The sequence below is a fragment of the Miscanthus floridulus genome, chromosome 19, assembly GCF_019320115.1.
Source record: "Miscanthus floridulus cultivar M001 chromosome 19, ASM1932011v1, whole genome shotgun sequence".
Taxonomy (NCBI): domain Eukaryota; kingdom Viridiplantae; phylum Streptophyta; class Magnoliopsida; order Poales; family Poaceae; genus Miscanthus; species Miscanthus floridulus.
In genome coordinates, this window is record NC_089598.1 from 15778692 (window position 1) to 15786537 (window position 7846).

The window sequence follows — 7846 nt, forward strand, 5'->3', positions numbered from 1 at the left end:
GCCATCGCGCGCAGATGCAGGCACAAATTCCAGGGAAAGAGAACAGTAACATGGACATAATAGTCAACTGAAGCATAATTATACAGCTATTGTACATGGAGTTATTCTTGGAACGTGTCCACGGGGTTTTGAGTGTATGAGCAAGCAAGGTAGGTGGAAAAGTAGAGTAGCTATACAGAGCCATTACAGAATGTTGAGCAGCTATATTATACAAGGTCAATCGCGTTGTTCGTTTGGGCTGATTTGGCTTATAAGTCATGACTGAAAGAACTATTGACTGATTTGGTGTGAGAGTAAAATACTGTTCGCTGACTGATAAGCCATGGCTTATAAGTCAAATACGACTAAGCGAACAGGTTGATTTTACAGGGTCATTTCAACGTTGATGTAGCAATGATCAGTAGTGTTTCCAGCTGCGATCAGACTCGCAGCCATGTTCATCGTCGTTCGAGTTGTTCGGTGAGGAATCGGTAGAAGTATCTGCAGCGAGATGAACATGCTTTATGATTCTAGCCTTAGTGATGGTGTGTTTGCATGAGTATGAGGTGGTAGGGGAAAAATTTATGCATATTGCAAGTACCGTGTATATATGAAATATTGGAGCATGCAGCTGGAGAATTTTTTTTTATCTTCTTATATTGCTGACTAAAGGAAGAAAGGCATATGGGCCATGTTCGCTTATCTTATAATCCGTACTTTTCAGCTTATTTTTTTTAGCTAAAACAGTGCTTTTCTCTCACAACAAATTAGCGGGAACAGTGTTACGGTTTTTTTTTTCAGCGAAGCGAACAGAGCCATGAATGATAGTGCCGTGATAACTGTAGGTTTTTTTTTTCCATGGTGAGGACAGAAATGGAGTGTATAGATGTCATACCTCGTGGACGGGAGGTTGCCTCATCGTCGTGACCTGATGAGTGAATAATTATGTTAGTAGGCACTGTACAGATGCTTGTCTATGTGTTTGGTTAATATTGACTGTCATTACCTGCGTAGGCGAAATGTTCCCTGCGCGCGCCGACAAGCGATTATGTTTAGGTTCGTGCACGTAGGATTCATATGCTACCTGTACATATTGGACAAGGTAATTCGGAGTAGACTTGTCTGAACATTTTGTGACTGGTGTGGATGTTAAGAGGTCGTGTTGCATGTTTACTTGTTAGAAATAGCAAAATTTGAAGGGGCACTAAATTTGAGTTGGTCTTCTCAGAGGTTCTTTGCTGCATAGGAAGCCTCCTATCCGAGTTCATGATGTTGAAGCAGTTGTGATTGCAGCAGCTACTTTTCAAGGCTATTTTGTCTGTAGTCTGTACTTTGCCTGCAAGTTTACAGAAAGTATATTTACAGGGTTGTAAGTTAATGGTGTATGAAAAAGAGCGCAATAGATGATAGTATGTTAGTGTTAGGAATTTAGGCAATTTCACATTAAAATTAATCTAAAAAATAATAATAAATTTGTGATAATAAATATGTGTACGTGTGTGATTTTACTACTACTCATATTAGCAGCAAATATGTTGATGAACATCATACCAATCATGGCGAAAAATAGATTGAACTTAACCAATTGGAGAATAGAGATGTACCCTGCGGAGGGACCCATGCTCAAGGCACCGGTGGCTCTAGATCCACTCATGATGATTTGCTCGAAGTCGTAGACCACAGTCGTTATAAGAAGATATACACAGTGTCATCCCTCGAACGTCCACCGGGAAGTAGACGAGATGAAGACGTTCCAATGAAGATGGCGAGCAGTCATGGAGACGCTCCCCAAAAACCTGATCGCCCGCACACACCCGAGCAGGTGTCCCGTTGTGAACGATGGTTCCGAAGGCCTGCTCTCCCAAAGCTTCGTGCGCGCAGAGGATGGGACGGGGAGTACTCGAATACAACTCGACTGGAGGATGGATTGATTGGTATCGCTCGTGAGGCAATAGGGAGATGGGAGGGAAGGTAATGCCAGAGAGAGATTAGGGAGACAAAGAGTTGAAGTGATTACGAGTAATCACCACCGTAGTGGATGGTAACTGACCCGTAAGTAACTCATCCACAATAGCGCATGTACCCTTTCCTCTTCCCTAGCCAACCCAAGTGGCAAAACCAACCCACACCCGCACTCGTGCACGACACGTCACGCACGCATCGCTCGCTCGCTCGCCATGCCTCGCCTCGGCTTGGCTTAGCGGCGGCCGCGCGCGTGGCGCGTCTTTGACCTCTTTCAACTTCTCTATAGGTGTGGGACTAAAACTATATTGTACCACATAATTTAATATGGGTCTAGAATTAATTGATTTATTAAATAAAATATGGGTCTAAACCCATATAATATTCAACAATCCCCACCAAATTTTAGGGCACATAAGAAATGCTCTCAGTTTCCTCTGTCATTTGATATACCAGTGTTTCGATGGAGACTGTTAAGTTAAACTTCCACCTAAAGCAATGGTTACGCTTACTCACAACTATAAAATGGACTATGCCTTGAATTGACAGTTTTATGCGAAATAAGTTTCACCTAGGCCCTTTACTGATATTAGGTTGCAAAAATCATCTCCTCTGATTGGAGCATATAAGTCATACTCCTGGCCCATTCATGAGTATATAGAGATGGCCCAAATCTCATAGACTATGACTAGCAATCGAACTCACATATGTGTGTTTCTCAAAAGATGTTTTGTAGGACATCTTTGCTTCAACAAGCCACTTTGAAACATATTAAGGTATAAAACCAACCTGCCTTACAGAAAAGAAAAGAAGTGCATCTAACATGGGTTTAATTAAGGATCTTTCCTCATAGCCTACCCCTAGTTTGCTTCACCATTGATTTCATGGGATCTCCGATCACATAGAACAGGTTACCACCATGATAGACTTCATGTGGGTCTCAAGCCCATTTCACTCGATGCACTATCTGCCAGATTTTTAGACTTGTGGACATAGTCCAACGCTATCACTCCGGAGTTTCTCCATTTTCTAATAGATTTTAATCTCCGCTTAACGTGCCTTGTGGACTTCATGTTGTCCTTAGAACTGTTTACCTTAGTTATCACTGTTTGGTTGTCACGGTTCATAGAAATAGCCAGTATAGGTTTCTCTACAACCGGTAAATCCATAAGGAGTTCACGAAGCCACTCGGCCTCAGCGCCAACGGAGTCTAATGCTACGAGTTCTGCTTCCATAGTTGACTTTGTTAAAACAGTCTGCTTGCAAGACTTCCAGGAAACAGCGCCACCTCCAAGCAAGAACACATATCCGCTTGTGGCATAAAGCTCATCAACATCACATATCCAATTAGCATTACAGAAACCCTCTAATACCTTCAGGTACCCGGTATAGTGAATGCTATAGCTCATAGTACCTTTTAGATAGCGCAGTACTCTCTCAAGAGCACGCCAATGATGATCTCTCGGATTTGACACAAACCGGCTTAGTTTACTCACAGCAAACGAGATATCATGCCTCGTGGCGCTAGTTAGATACATAAGCGAACCAATGCTATTCTTCGATTTTTCCTTAATAGCACACTAGGGTCATAAGACGTAAGAGCAGGTTGATAGCCACTAAACCCAAAGCGACTCAATACCTTTTCCACATAGTGGGATTGTGAAAGTGTAACCCCACCATTGCCTTCTCTTCACAGTTTGACATTAAGAATAACATCAGCTTCTTCCAAGTCTTTCATCTCAAAATTATAAGACAATAGGTCTTTAACCTCCTTAATCATATTAAGGCTGGTTCCAAAGATCAGTATGTCATCAACATATAAACACAAAATCACTCCTTCGTCCCCACCAAATCGATAGTATACACATGTGTCAGCTTCATTTACAACAAAGCCGGCATATGTTAAAGTTCTGTCAAACTTCTCATGCCACTGCTTAGGAGCTTGTTTCAGGCCAACGGAGAGTGAGACTGAGAATGAATTAGGGCAACGGAGACTGAGAGCGAGGCGAGAGCGCTACGGTTTTATATCCACGATTCCAACAGCCGGATCCAACAGTCGGACGGGAGCGACGCCAGGGATCCAACGGCCACCTACGGCCGAGCCGTGCCGCTGCCGGGCCGGCCCATATAGCGTGCCGTGCCTGGACCGACACTACGGGCCAGAATGGCGGCCCAGGCACGGCACTAAGGCCGGGCCGTGCCCGGCACTGGCACGAAGGCCATCGGGCCAGGCCGTGTTCCTAGGCCGTGCTGATTCGTGTAAATATAGAGATGCAGAAACGATGGGCACACCTACCAGATATGCACAAAGGCAGCCACCATCGCATATATAAATTACCATCGCTTGCTGTACCATTGCAATTTTAGTGTCACTGTACCAGCCTAAGCAAACTTCAATGCTTTATTAAATCCCACTCCAAATGGCAAAAACCTGTCATTCATCCAGTAAAGAAATTCTAGTAAGTAGAATGGGAGTAATACTTGAGGAATCAATTAAGAAAACTACTGTGAAAGCTAACATTACTGACAATCAACCATTTAACATAATCTATGTTCATTTTATCTGTAAACTTGGGCACTTGATAAAAAGAAATGATCATGGAAGGAAAAAATATAATACTTACTAATTCACAGTTCCATTTTATTATACCATGCCAGCGTGTACCATGCTATTTGCTTTCAATTGACAAAGGTGAATATTGTGAACCAAATTTCATGCTAACAGAACTTAAATACATTAGAATCATTGTCCATGAATTTCAGAAAGCTAGAGAATGGTCACTCCACGTCTCCGCTTATCTTCCTATGGTGGATGCTGGCAGACGAGTTCTTGGTACTACGGCTGGTGCTGAAGGTGGCCTGCCGTCCTCAAACTCACCTTTCTTGTCCCTTCCTGTGGAAGAAGAAAGCGTCTATCCAAGCAAAGAAAACGATGAGTGAATCCATCCAAACAAGCTAGAAACCGCGGAAGAAGGAATCAACACCCCTAGGGATGGCTGCCCGATCTACAAAACAGCCTAATCGATTCGACCTCGATTTTTAAGGACGTCCCTTGGACGTTCTTGCATTGGCAATGATTGCTCGCTTGTGCTAGTCCCTACTTTCTCGAGTGCTGAAGCTTGATTTTCCAACGTTCGACGGCACCACGGATCCATTACCGCGGCTCAATCGCTGTGAGATATACTTCCGCAGGCAGAACACGCCATCCCACCGTCGAGTCTGGTTGGCTTCACTTCACATGACCGACGCCGCGCAATTATGGTACTTCAAACTAGAGATGAACAATGGAGGACCGTCCTGGCGACGCTTTGTTCAGTTGGTACAACGCCGATTTCGTCCGCCCAAGACCGAATCCCCTTTGGGAGGCCTCGCCCTCCTTTGCCGCTTAGGTTCTGTCATTGATTACTCTAATCAGTTCCTGAATCTCGCCTGCCGGAATGCGGAGTTGTCCGAGTTGCGGTCAGGGTTTTCAATTTCGGTATTGCAAAAATTTCGGCCACCACCGAAACTACCGAATTTCGCAAAATTCGACCGAAATTTCGACGAATTTTTTTTAGAGACTAGCACATATGCTTTTTCTAAAAAAATATTTAAATCTAAACAAATATTAGTATGATTTATGACTACACATCTATTGAATACAAAAATATGCAATATAAACAATAAAAAATTAAGTCTAAAGTTATATAACACATGTATTAGTGTATTACAAAATTTCGGATTTTTCTTTCGGCCACCACCGAAATTACCGAATTTCGCCGAAATTTTGAACCCTGGTTGCAGCAGACGCATTTGTTCATTGCGGGTCTTCAGGAGCCCCTGAAGATAGACGTCGCTCTCCGCGCGCTGAAGACCTTGGATGATACAATTATGTATGCAAGGGCCTACGAGCAACGCCAGGAACTGTCACGGCGCCAACCTCGCTCATCGTTCCGTCCGTCTAGTTCCTTCTCCAGCACAACGCCTGCTTCCCAGACTACGGCTGGCTCAACGGCCGCACCACTGCAGCACGCGCGCGGTGGGACCTTCTCTGCCCCAACGTCGCCGACTTACACCCGCCGAGATGGCCCAACGCAAGGCGGATGGCCTTTGCTACTTTTGCGACGATAAGTCCACGCCGAGCCACAAGTGTCGATCGTTGGATTGATCTCTAATTTTAAACTGGGCCCAACAGCTCAGTTAGGCCTTTGATCCGCGCTCTAATCGGGGACGCCCAGCCCACTATGGCTGGATGGCCCCTGTCACACTACGCAATAAATAGAGGTGGAGCCGGCGGCTCAAGTCACGAGGTTCGCCTGCACCGACAAACCCTAAACGGCTAAACCCGATCTAGTGAGGGGCGCAGCAAGTGACGAGAAGCATCTCCACCACTGCACTGCGCCGCCATCGGTCTTCACCGTCGGACGCCACTGCTCATTACTGACACCGTCTTCACCGACCGTCGCTGCCCTAGCGTAGACACCGACGCAACGCCCATGGCAGACGCCTCTGGATCGAAGGCCTACGATGGCCGGTAACCCAGCACTACTCCTCTCTCTAATCTCTATCTAGTTCACGTACTAGGACATGTTATCTATTTACAAGATGTACCCGTCTAGATCTATGACCATGTGATCTGAATAGTCCAACAATGATACCAAAGCCTCGGTTTCTAGGGTTTTTAGATCTAGAACGGGTAAACAGACAAGAAAGCAGAAAACACAGAGTAGATCCATTCGGATCTGAGAAAAGAAAGGGTCTCGGATCTCAAAGCCGAAACCTAACCCGCGAATCAATCACGAGGAAGAAGAACAGTGAAACCCTAACCCTAACCAAACCCTAATCTCGATCCTAACCCCATCCCCAACCCTAAATCGGATAGATCCGAGAAAAGAAGAAAGGAAAATCAAAGGAAAAGAAAAGGAGAAGGGGAAGTGATGTAGACTAGGCCCGATCTTCCGCAAGGTATGATAGTGTTGATTGGTGGAGACTCGACGTTCACGATCTAGGCTTCGAACCAAGGCTAATTCGGACCCCCGCAACTGTTACACCACTGCTCCGTTGGTTATCAACCACACGAACGCGATTGACCTCGCCGAAAAGGCTTTCCTGCAAGCGAATCAAGAACACAAGCAAGAACGGGATGAACGCAATCTGAAATTAAAAATAAATATGAGGCTTATGATAACAAGAAGGAGTTCAAGTCTTTATTCGAAAGGACTAATCGCCATAGGCGAACAAGATCAAAAACTGGGGCCCTAGTTCACAGCAAGCAGCCTTGGCGACACAGTTGCAGCAAAACGATGTCTGTTTCACGAGAAAATTAAGAACTAAATAAAACCCAAACCCTAAGGAAAGCGATGGCTGCTATTTATAGAGTCTTGGGCGTCACCCCCTAGACGCGCCCCCTAATGGGCCCAAACATGATACACAGTCCAACGGACCAAAAGATGGTGTCACAGCACCCTGGCAGATTCTGGATGCTGACTTGTTTCGACGGTTTCCGTTGATTCTCAAGGTCTTTTGATGTGAGACCACTTGGATTGGATTCCTTATCAAATTAGCTTTCCAACCATATGTGGATCGTCGAAAACGGAGTCTGGATGCGTCCTGGGTGACCAGTTTAAGGCAGACTGGTCCTGGAGGCCGAGGCAGACTCGAACTTGAGTTGCTTTGGGCCTCCACCTCGGGGATTCGAACTGAATTAGCCTCGGACCTCCTTCTTGACTTGGACACCCTTCCTGGCCTCCTACTGCTCCATACCATACGCCAAACATGGTCATATGCAAGGGTGTCATGTCCTGATCATCCTCCCCTTCTTGACGAAAAGCCGTCATCGGCGTCGATTGTGCTTGAAACTGATCCTGCACAACATAAAGGAGAACAGGGTTGCGAAGACAAAGGGAACTGAAATAATTGTGAGAAG